Genomic DNA, 11,124 nt, shown 5'->3' with positions numbered 1-11,124 from the left:
AAAATTTAGCTGTTGGAGGTCAAACTTAAGACATCCCTGGGCAGCTCCCCTTTAGTTTTGATAGTTATGAGGTCCTGAAAGGGCGCTTTATGTTTTTTTCCCACGCAGTATATATTACTTGCCTTTTTGAAGCCCATTTATGGCAGTGACCCAGTCAAAGAAATTCCTTGAACACGGACTTCAGTAAACTTCATTTATTTTAGTTCATATTGATAGCACAAAAAGTCGGGTCTATATTAGATTATCTAACATTTGAAAGTTCAAACACTATATGTTCGAACTCTTAAAATTTCGAAAATTTAAAAAAAAAAAAACCTACCTGAAAGCTTAATCAGGGGGGCAAGCCCCCCTGCACCCCTCATACCCCCCACTCTTTAAATATACCAACTCGGAGATCCCACTACAGTGCAGACAATGGTAAACTTCCATTTCCGCACTGTACGAAAACGTTCGAAGATTTACTTCGATCATATGGTGTCGACTATGTGACGTTCGAACATGTAAATGTTTGACAAAGTAATATAGACACCAAAAAAATTGTTTTAGCTGTTTTCGTCAAATGCTTCAAAGAGGCTAATAACATGCACTTACTGTGAAAATAATATAGGTATGTATCTAAGGTGTTACCATACTGTATTCCTACAATATTTGAATCTGCTGTTTCAGCCTTGAAACCGTGTTCATGAATATGTTAAAATAATGCCAAAGTATAACTTGCTGTCCCCTTTCCATGTAGTATCACATTTATTCCTTCCAAGGCATCAAACTAAAAAGTTTAAATTTTAGTTATTTAATAATTTATTTTAAGATATGTCGTGAAATGTTTGCAGGTAATATATAGCCATGTGAATCCATAATTTCTCTATATCAGCTTTTGAATGATTAATGAGATGTCATCTCTTTTTAAAATGTTTTACTTGTTTATTGCAAATGTTTAAATGTTTGTGTTTCTTGTTTGTATAATTATTTGATTAATCACTTTCATTTGAAAATGACAGAGGCACTAGGAACTAAGGTTGGGTGGCACTATACCAGAGTAATCCTATGGCTAGGCTTCCAAAGACTCCAGGGCCAGTAGCCTAGTACACACCTATGAATCTGTATGTAACTATTTGTATATTCTTATTCAAAGTATCTGTGTCATCGAAGTGTTAAAGCTGTGTTGCTGTCAGTATGAAGTAAAAGTAAACTGAAATTCACTGGTGCTAGAGGTCTTGGAATTTCTGTCACGGTATTGCTGCCATTAATGGATTTTTAATAGGCTGAGAGTTTGAAATGCCCAAAGAACATGTTTTTCAGTAAGTGCTTTCAGTACCATGGACTGTTGAAACCTACAAAGCACGTTTCATTTAGTAGATTATATGTTTAATTCTTCCCCCCTTACTGTACCCTCTGTAGCTTAATTTCCTTTTGATTCACACATAGTTATCCATTTATCTGTTAATGTAATTGAGTCTGCTCCAGTTGCCAAAATGGTGCATAGTATGCTGTACATATATCATACTTTCTCTGTATGCAGCACTTTAGGAGTCAGATTAAAGGGAAAGCATATTTGTGCAACTTGTTTGCATTTATATGCTGCCCTCCTGAATTTATTGATCTGGGCAGTATATAAAATGTTGTCTTTTATGTGACACTACAGTTTGGTAGTGATCACTGTAAGCATTAACCCATATAAAACAAGGAATGATTTGAAAGCATGCAAAATCGAAAGTTGCTTTTTAATGGCATATCAACCAGTTCTAGCTTATTTGCACTTGAGAGAGAGAGTGTGTGTGTGTGTGTGTGTGTGTGTGTGTGTGTGTGTGTGTGTGTGTGTGTGTGTGTGTGTGTGTGTGTGTGTGTGTGTGTGTGTGTGTGTGTGTGTGTGTGTTTCATCTGGAATAAGTAACAAGAATATATTTTATGCTTAAATCTTTAGGTTGGTCCCAGGACTTCTGGCATTACAATGAAAATATCTTCCCACCTTGCTAACAGTGTAAGTATATTTTCATTTCAAGTAGTATGGCTAAATGTATCTAGTTTGTTTTCACAGTATAGGATGTTCAAATTAACCATTACGTTTCAAGATTTTCTTCATTGTTTTAGAAACAATTAAGGGAATCTTGTAGTCAGAAAAATAAAGAGATTCTTTTTTACTTGAAATGTAAAGCTGGTATAAAATAGTGCACTTCATTATTAATAATTTTCACATTTAATGCAGTTATAAAAAAATGGCATTTCATATTTGTATGAAAGCAGAGACGGCTGGAAAAAGAAAAAAAATTCAGCTTTCGTTTTCAAAGAGCAATGATAAAACATAAAAATGCAATAGAACCTAAATTGAGCAATATTAACACAGTAGTAGTAATTTAATATTGGCATATTTCTTGTGGTATTCATCATTCCAGTTGCCTCAGTGGCATTTTTGGTTATCTGCCAAGGTAACCCAGCACTGACCAGCTTTCAAAAACTCAGACTGCCCTCCCTCTCTCTTCTTGTGATATCTGATTGACTGAGCAAGCCCTGAGTGGGAAGCCTTCAGCTATCACGGGAAGTGAATGTTCACTCTTTTTTGTGACATACAAAGAAAGTTCTTTGACTCTTCAAAGGATCCAGTGCTGATTTTTCTGGTTAGTTCTCAGATGAGCCCCATTTGAGGACACATTGCCTCTCTCATTTTATACTAGATGTATTATTCTCTTTCTATTTGTGTCTTTTAAAAATGTTTATTTTAATATATTATTTCTGTCAGTGTTTTCAGTAATTACTGTGGGAATTTCTGCAAGTAACAGTGTTATTTGGCTTCTGTCTTTGACAAATACTCATTTTTCTTTCTGTTTCTGAAGAAATTTTCAGTACTTCTCTTAGAAGTGCATGCATGCATGCTGTTAGACACTAGGGGCTATCTTGTGCGAATTAATTGCGCCTGTCTTTACTGTTCTGCTTTTTCATCTTTTGTCCGGAAAGTTTTGCATAACTTGAATTTTTGCAGCATTTATATATTATTAAAAACATGTATGACTCTGCTCTGTGTGTTAACATCATATCACGAGTTTACCACAAATTGTCATTTGCATGTACTGTGGAGATTTTACTCTGAAAATAAAATAGTTTAAATTGCTATTAAACATTACTTTATTGCAGATTAATGTGGTTAGTGTGTGGAGCTAATTTTTAACACTGGTTTTAGCCTATTGGTTGCTTTGGTGTTTGGACTTTGTGTACCGGATATTCTTTAACTTCTGTCGTTGCAAAAGATTTGTAAACACATTTAAAGTTTTTGATTTTGTGATAGCACAGAATGTAGTTGTGCAGTGACATACTTACTTATTAAAATTTTAAGTGCTTATTGTGATACATTATCCAGTACTGTCATGTTGTTATTATGGCTGGTATTCTCTCCCCTGACTTGATGGATCTTGCATCAAATCTGTTTGCACCTAAAAAGAAAATAAAATATGCCTCGACCTACTGTTAGTGATGCTTTGAGGCCACTGCTTGGCCTGCAGTCCACTTACCTTATGCCCCATTTCCTTCTAGAGTAGCTTTGCCAGCCGGTATGGAAAGTGGGTTTGACACATCCTTCAGGGCTGTTGCAACACCTGGAGCAGGTATGGGAGAACCAAACCTTTTAAGTGGACGAGTAGTCCTGGGTAAAAGACCTCTTACCAGCCACAATACTCTGTCCCCAGATATTTCATCTAGTAGTGAAGTTTGCAAGAAAAAGAAACAGAAGCTTCATCATATAGGTAATAACCAGATTATAGCTGTTTATAAGGCTAACATGTTTTTCTTGGCTCTGCATGTTATGCAGACAGCTAATTCTGGTGTTTGTTCCCATACATGGCTCTAGTGCTTACTTTGACTAGAGACCTTTCTGTTTCAGAGAATGGTGAGGAATATGATGTGGACAATGGTGATTTTCGAGGCTGACACTGAGTCCAGTCACTCTGATTCTCTTGGAGATGAACCTGAGCTGAAGTCAAAACGTTTTCACTTTTCCTTGTACGATTGCTTGGCTTAGTTATGTTCTTTCTTGAAAGCAGTCAGGAACTACACCAAAGCTGAACAGGGTATATGACCTTATAGAGGACAAGATGCCCATTTCTGTGACTATCTCCCCACTCTTACAGGCCTTGGAAGATGTTTATACAGCTGCCTGCAAGACACCAATATGTATTCCAGCAGTCCCCAAAAAGACTCAGTAGGGGGGTAGTGGTGGTTTGTGACTCCTGGGATATGACGGGTCTCTCTTTTTTTTTTTTTTTTTTTTTTTTGTTTGTTTGTTTGAAAGCTGACTGAGCTGTGGTCACCAACTGTCTGCTCAAAAAATTCCTTGGCTTCATCTAATCCAACGCCCCTAATAAAGAGGGAAAATGGGTAGATCTTCCAGGCAAAAAGTCTCTTCCTAAGACTGCAAACATTGGAACAGTTATGCTGCATCCTGATTCAAATCTGAATAGCTCATCAGTCACCCTCTCCAGAATTTTCATGGAGTGAGAGAGGAATTTGATACTCTGTACTGCTTACAGTTGTGAATGCCCCCTTTATTCCTGAACACTAGGACTAATTAATATGCTTATGCCCCAGTCATCTGGGATATGCATTTCTCACCAAACTGTTATGAATACCCTCAGGAACCATTTCTCTCCTACCTCACCCAACATCTTTGTCATCATAGCTCTGATCCCTGCTGCCTTCCCTGACCTAATTTTCCTTGGTGCTGTTCTTACTTCTATGGTGGGCTCCTCCTTTTCTCTCATTGTATGCTGTGTCTGAGGCAGTGCAGCTGCTGTGTGGTTTTCTTCATTGAGAAGCTGCAGGAAGTACTTTCATCTGCCTTTTATGTCTTGTTGACTGGTGAGCAGATTGTTGCTGGCATCCGTTATGAAAGGTGCCCAACTATCTTATTTTGTCTTGCAACCTACTGTAGTTTCTTTGTGCCATCAACTGGATCACTTTCCAGAAGCTGGTAGAGTGTCTCTGATGCCTTGTGCTTTGCTATTGCAACTCATTTCTTAGCCTAGCCAACCAGTATTCCTTCCTAGACTGGTCCATCTTTTCTAGTACCCATTTTTTCTTGCACTTCTTTCTTTTAATGACTTCCTGGACTTCTGTATTTCATCACCAGCTTTCCTTATGTACTTTATTTCCATACCTGGCATGGATGCATATCTGTTCTATAGTCCTCACACATGCTGTTTTGAGGCACTGCCATTCTTCACCTCCACCTATTTTTTCTTCTTCTTGAGGTGCTAGAGCTCCGAGTGATTCCTTGAACTGTTGTGCTTTCTGTCCACTCCACTCAACTTCCAGGTTTTCAGCCTGGTCTCTGTTGACCTTAGAACTTTATTTTACCACTGCTTGGAGCTGATTGTGGCAACCAGTGGCTTATGTAGTGGGCCGACTGTTGCACTGGTAATGACCTTTGCAATCACTGTTTCTACCCCAGTGCCCTTTCATTACTAGGAGGAGATTTACCCAAGTTGCATGATGACCACTCTTGTTTGTGATCTTGACACTCTTCCTTTCTGAAGCATGACTTGGCTACCATCAAGCCATTTGACAGACAGAAGTCTAAAAAGGTCTCTCTCTTTTTTTTTATTCCTGTTGCCCCATGTGGACCCAGGCAGTACTTGTATCCTGTTCTGTCTGTCCCAATATGTGCATTCAGGTCACTCATTATCAACATTAGTTTTGTTGTCCTGCTTAATCTAGCAAGTCCTGCAACTGCTGATTGAATGCACTTTTTCTCCTCCCTCTCTATCACAACCCTTCCATGGGGCATAGGGCAGTATTCATAATCTCTGCCTGTCATTAGGCTGGAATGTGTTTGCCATGAGTGCATCACTAATTTTGATGACACCCCTCACTGCCTTCTGATGCTTTTCCCTCACCACAATTCCCACAACATTTCTAGTCTACCCGTCTCCTGAGTAGTACACTCTGAATCGCAAACCAAGTGGTTTTGCTGCACTGCCCCTCCACCTTGTCTCTGGGATACATAGGATGTCCATCCTTTTCCTTATGTCATCCACTTCCAGGCTGCATCCTGTCAGTGAACCTACATTGAGTGTAGCAATTTTTAGTTTGTTTGTTATGTTGATTGGTTTTGCATGCAGTTTTCACTTAATAGAGCTACCCTATGTTTCCCAAACTGGGCAACTGGAAAATGTGTGGCCAGTAGCTTATTTACCCAGGACTACTGTGCTTTATGGTGGGCACACGCTGACCAGTAGGGGCACTAAACCCCTCCCTAGCATGGGTCCCTGGCATAGGTCTGAGTAGGCCGGGTCCTCAACCCACTTATTTCAGGCAAATACTCATGCCAATTTGGTGACATTAGTCAACATGACAAAACACCTAGAGCCATATTTTTACACTATAGAGAGTGGCTAGCCCTGCTACAGCATACAGTCTTTGATCTGTGCTGTCCTGTCTTGAGGACTCTGCACAGTAGATGCCCGAGGCAGCTGGTCCTATCAACTCTTACCCCTGTAGGGCATAATCTTGAGTGTGTGCTGCTGCCCACAGTTCCGTTCTTGAGTGAGTTTGAGATGGAAGCATTTGCATATTTTTTGTAAGTGGACAGAACCACAGAGAGACAGGGAGATGATGCAAACTCCAAACAGGCATTGGCCAGAGGTCAGTATTGAATCTTGAACCTTGTGCATGGGAGGAGGGAGACCTTTGACATATCCTGAATTTTCAGGTGCTGGTACTGAGATTTGTGAAACAGGAACTGCAGTGTTTGAGGGATCAACTCACTCTGAATCCAGGACTCCGTTTCCCCCTTCAGATGTCAGTCAAATCTGTTCAGATGAACTTTTTCGAGTTGTGTGGGGAGCAGGGCCCATGAGATTTCAAGTGCAAGGCTTATGGGAGCCCACAAGACATGCCAAAGCACATAAACCTAAAAGAGCTGTTGGCAGTGATTCATGCTTTAAATGTTCTTCACCATTTAAGGATTCCTGGTCCTCTTCTAGTGGTTACAGACAACACTACCGTGATGTGATACCTGAACAAGCAAGGGAATACAAATTTATACCCTCTTTCTCAGTTGGCAGTGATGTCCTGGGAGCTGGCTCTACAGCATTTTCTGACTCTCTAAGGTTTGTACAGTCCATCGGAGAAAAACAGTGGCCCACAGACTAGGCAGTTCTTGGGCAGACCCTCACGAGTGGAAGCTCAGTGTAGAGGTCTTACAGGATTTGGTCCAGATGTAAAGAACACCTCAAGTGGATCTATTCACCTTCTTTCAAAACAGACAACTGAAAATTTCTGTTCAAGACATCCTTGCTGCCATGTTTGGAAGACAGGTGGTCTATCACTTCCATGGTTGGGAATTCTCCTATGTGCATTTCTTTCCATTCCAATGGTTCCCAAGGTACTTATAAAGATTCGGAAAGAATTACCAAAGGTCATTTTTGTAACCCCCTTTTGGTCCAGGCAGAGTTGGTCCTGTTTTTTAATAGAACTGGCCAATGGCAATTGCCACAAGTTTCTTTGCAGACTGGATGTGCTCACACACCATATGGGTGAGTGGTACACCCAGCTTAGAGGAATTGCAATGAACAGCTTGAATGATTCTGTTTTGATACCTCTTAAACACTTATTCCATGATGATGTGTAGGAGGTATTTTTAAGGAGGCAAGAAAACCTGTAACTAGAAAATCTTGCGTTTACAAGTGGAAAAGATTATCTATGAGATGCCTAGCCATAAGCACACAGGTTCACAGGTTCATACTAGGCTATCTGGCCTAGGGCATTTATAAGCCTAGCCAGAGTGTGTTTGGCTTTCGCCACCCATTTTAAATGAGTTTTGCATTGCCCTTTTTTCGAGGTTAGTATACTGTACCTCTGTCTAACAGTGACACAGAAGTGATACCCGGGGTAAACCTACGATCTCCCATCCACTCAAGATTCCTCTTGAAGAGAGTCTATGAGGGACTCTGCCTAACCTGGCTGGGATTTTATTCCAGAGTGAAGGGAGCCTCTGGGTTCTGAATCTGTCCCTCCAGCATGTCCTATTTATTTCAGTGCTAAGGTTCAAGTCTCTTGAGCACGTAGCTCGATGGGATTTGGATTTTCTGAGGTGCAGCATGTCCATTAATTCTGGGTTGGACGTGGCTTTATACGTCCGGCACAGAATGCCTCTGAGCAGGCGGTATGCCACTAAGTAGAGCTGGGGTTTCTTTAACCGGGCAGCATATGGCATCTGTTTGAGCCCTTTGATCCTCTTGGTGAGGTACTTTTGGGGTCTTTCCAGTTGCTGCAGGTGTCTGGTAAGGTACATCCCAAAAGGGGCATTGTACGCAATTATGGGCCTGATGAGGGATGAGTGAAGAGGCACGATGACCTCCCCTGATCTAGATGTGAATCCCTTCATGATTAGGTGGGCTATGTTTTTCTAACCACTTTGGCCACGTGGTTGTCAAATGAGAGATTGCTATCAACTTGGGTCCCCAGGTCCCTAATTACTTCTTCCATACTTAGTGTATTACCACCTATGTGGTAATTTGTGGGCACTTTGTTTTTGCCAAAGGGGATGACTATACACTTTTTGGCGTTTATCTTGAGGCCATGGCTCTGGCACCAGTTGTCTGTTTCTATGAGGCCCTTTTGTAGGATGCTTTTGTCTGCTGGAGAGTCTATTATGGCACCCAGTTTGCAGTCATCTGTGAACTTGGTCAGCCACAGTCCTTCCGTATTGGCCTGTACCTCCGAGAAATATATACCGAACAAGAGAGGTCCCAGGACTGAGCCTTGTGGGACGCCACTTGTAACTGGTTTGGAGTCTGACATGGCTCCAGCAACTCTAACCATGTGGGTTCTGTCCTTGAGCCAGTTTGCAATCCATCTAGTGACATAGCGGTTTATATTTAAGCTGGTGAGCTTATCTATAATGCCCGAGTGGGGTATTGTATCGAAGGCTTTTGCAAGGTCCAGGTAGGCTGTGTGGACCACCTTCCCTTCGTCAATGGCCTTGGTGACTGTTTCAAAGAAATCGACCAGGTTTAAGAGGCAGGATCTGCCCTTAACAAAGCTGAACTGGGTAGGATCCAGTGTCTGTAGGTCCCCAATATCTTTATTTATGAGGTCCATGATGATCCTTTCCATAGCTTTGCAGACCAAGCTAGTCAGGCTTATGGGGCGATAGTTTCCAGGATCCGTTGAGGCACCACCTTTGTGGAGAGGTATCACTGTTGCTGTACGCCACTCTTTGGGTACATATCCTGTAGTAAGGCTGAGATTGAACAGTAGTTGTATGTTTGGGTTTTGTTGTTCTTGGAGTTCATGCAGGACGCAGCCCGGGACACTATCTGGTCCCATTGATGCTGTGTTTTTTGCTTTGGAGATGGCAGCTCTTACCTGAGCATCAGAGATGTCAGGGGGGCAGCACTCTGCTGGGATAGATATTTGCCCTTTTGGTGGGGAAGGGGGGGAGAAGTTTGCGCTGAACCGGTCAGCTAGGATGTTGGCATTGTCTGTGGGTTCGGTGTATTTTTTGTCATTTTGGACTAATTCTGAACATATCTGGGAATTCCCACCAAGGTTCCTAACATAACTAAAGAAAGCCTTGTGATTATCCTTAGTGTCCTGTGCAATTTTTCTCTCAAAGCTAGCCTTAGACGATTTTATGAGTGCCCGTAGTTTTTTTGCTAATACTGATCAGAGATGCCTTTCCTTTTTGGGATTTTGCTCCATCATGTAGTAGCTTCCTCCTATTGTATAGTTTGTTTATGGCTGGGGTCCACCAGACAGGACGCCTGCCTTTGGAGGATTGGGTCTTGGTTTTATTTTATTTGGGATTGCATGATCCATGCATTCCTGAAGGTGTTCATATAATGCATTTATAAAGGGTTCTGTGGTCTGGGCAGTATTTTCCACAGGCCAGGGGGCTCTGAAGGATTCCACCTCGGTTTTGAGGAGTGTGAAATTTGCTTTAGAGAAGTTTTTCACTGTGGTTTTCTGGAAAGGGGCTGGGGTCGGGATGTGCATATCCAGTGAGATTAGTTTATGGTCTGATCTTACCAGTGAGGGGTACACTTCTGGTCTGGAGCATAGAGTCCTCATGTTGGTGAGGTCGCAAAAGGGTTTCTAGCCCTCTGATTTTGAAATATTTGTGTGAGCTTCTGTCAAAGTGTATCTTGTGGCCATCTGTCTGCCCATGTATCCTTCCCTTTCATCTCCTTTTGTAGTCGGACAGTTTATGAAAGAAGTGTTGCATGTGAGACGCTCTTGTAAGTAAAAATTCCTCCTCCCTGGGATATCAACTTTGTTTTTGAAAAATTGACCTTTCCTCCATTAGAATCCTTATTCCAGGCTAATTAATGGTTCATTACTTGGAAGACTGTTTTAATCGTTACTCGGGCATCTGCAAGATGAATTAATGAGCTGCAAGCTCACATGGTGGGTAAACACTGATTTTTCCTATGGACAGGATTACATTATACACAAATCCATCATTCATGCTTTAATTTATTTATGAATTTACCTTGAATCAAGCCATCCAATGTTTTATTCTAGTCCAAAAAAAAATGGAGAAAAGATTCTACATGCCTTGGGAAGTGCACTGGCATCTGAGGTAATACCTTGACAGAACAAAGTCCTTAAGGAATGCTGACCAGTTGTTTGCTGTACTAGGGCTAAGCAAGGTCAACATGTCTTAAGGCTACTATTGCACTGATGGTTGTCCTCTGTTTTCTGTTACTCCCACATTGTAAATCTCTTCCAGGCAAAATTGAGGCTTACTCAACTAGAGCCTTATCTTTGATGGTATATTGGAAAGGAGTGGACTCGAAGCATTTTACAGGCAGAAACCTGGTCCTATGTTCATACCTTCACAAACCACTGCAAACTGGATTCCTTTTCAAGATCCAGAGCAGGCTTTGCTATGACCATTCTCCAGGGGCTCAGATCTTCTCCTTCCACCTCCCAGGTAAGTTAAGCTTTGGGAATGTATACAAAGTACCACTGATATAGTGGGAATGATGAACATAGTACAGTTGTATTAAGTCTTACTTAACTGTAACAGTAGTTAACTAACAGTAGATGTTTGGAATTCCTCAATGGCAGCACCCAGCTACCATCCCCCACATTGTGCATAGTTGAGGTAGGTATCAGTGTCTTTGATTCAGT

General features: G+C 41.4%; 1 protein-coding gene and 1 long non-coding RNA gene across 2 annotated transcripts in view; both read left to right on the top strand.

Moving 5' to 3' along the window:
• PTCH1 (patched 1) overlaps positions 1-11,124 on the top strand; it is a gene marked incomplete in the record, with an annotated part of 1,119,051 nt that overhangs the window by 297,164 nt on the left and 810,763 nt on the right.
• The window catches only part of LOC122791568, a 108,513-nt gene continuing 99,309 nt past the window's right edge, over positions 1,921-11,124 (top strand). Inside the window, exon 1 of the long non-coding RNA XR_006363169.1 lies at positions 1,921-1,978. This is a non-coding gene — a long non-coding RNA (uncharacterized LOC122791568). The remainder of the gene's footprint in view (positions 1,979-11,124) is intronic.

Source organism: Protopterus annectens, chromosome 17.part0 (genome assembly GCF_019279795.1).
Source record: "Protopterus annectens isolate FY-2018-M chromosome 17.part0, PAN1.0, whole genome shotgun sequence".
In the NCBI taxonomy this organism is placed as follows: domain Eukaryota; kingdom Metazoa; phylum Chordata; order Ceratodontiformes; family Protopteridae; genus Protopterus; species Protopterus annectens.
This window is presented reverse-complemented; position numbering and strand designations above follow the sequence as displayed.